Below are 1,229 nucleotides of genomic sequence, written 5' to 3' on the forward strand. Positions count from 1 at the left end.
CGGATTTCAAAAGTTCGAAATCGAAAGAACAAAGATTCGAACTACAGCTTACAAGACTGAAAAATTCAAAGCTGAAAGACAGAGATTGCCGAGTGCGACTTTTCCAAATGTAAAGTGGAAATGCAAGACTAGCAAGGAAGAGCCGAGATGCAATATGTGATTGCTGAGTCCATTCGTTGTGATTGCCTGCGTGATTACGTAGAGCTTCCTCCTCCAATAATCTCTGCGTGAAGCTGGGACACGAGAACGAAACTATGAAAATAAATAAAACTATACAGGAATACAAACAGGACACTAAACTACCTTTTGCAATCCACCCTTTCTAAAAATGGGAGGGTCGATGATAAAAGGCACCAAAAAAATTGACACTAAGTAGACCTATCCTAAGGGTATTGTTAATGTCAGCATTAAAATTAGTACAAGAACAGCAAGGAAAAACGGACCAATCATTTAAAAATGAGACTTCTAGCTTCATATGCCACAGGCCACCACTTAGCATGTCTCTTGTAAGGAGAAAGTGCTTGTTTGGACATTCCATTTTTCATATTTCAAAATGATTTTTGTGACTTTTAAAAAATGAAAGTTGTTTGACTAGCATAAGTGCACATTCTAAAAGTCTATTCACAGTAGCATAAAAAATCATATTCCAAAAAAACCAGCGAATGTTGCTTATGGCACTTTAAATGTGAGTTAAAATTTTTAACTCCCCTTTTTCCATGTTGCCCCTTATTAATATTTTTTTAAAATGAAAATAGAAATATTTATAAATATTTTTTCAACATATCATTTTATTATTATTTATGCTTTTTTATTAGTTAAAATATCAAATTTTATATCATTAAAAAAATTTTATTATTTATTTCTAACATTTAATAATTATATATATATATACATTTTTTAATTATAAATTATTCAAAATATAAAATTTTACTTTATTTACACATTCTTTTACCATATATGTCACTCACCATATCAAATTTTATATTATTTAGATATACTTTTAATAAATCAACTTTAACATAACAAAAATCACATATTATAAAATTTGTTCATTTTTAGTAACTATACATTTATAACTACTTTTCATTACATATTGTTTAAACAATTTTCAATTTATAAAATTAACTTTTAAAAAAAATGTGTCCAAGGATAAATCTCATTATAATAACTAACTTTTATTAAGTTATTTTTTGCTAAATGAACTTTTAATAAATTAAAAACTAGACGCA

The sequence above is a fragment of the Prosopis cineraria genome, unplaced genomic scaffold (assembly GCF_029017545.1).
Source record: "Prosopis cineraria cultivar Desert tree isolate PC_DT_omini unplaced genomic scaffold, ASM2901754v1 PC4, whole genome shotgun sequence".
Classification (NCBI taxonomy): Eukaryota; Viridiplantae; Streptophyta; class Magnoliopsida; order Fabales; family Fabaceae; genus Prosopis; species Prosopis cineraria.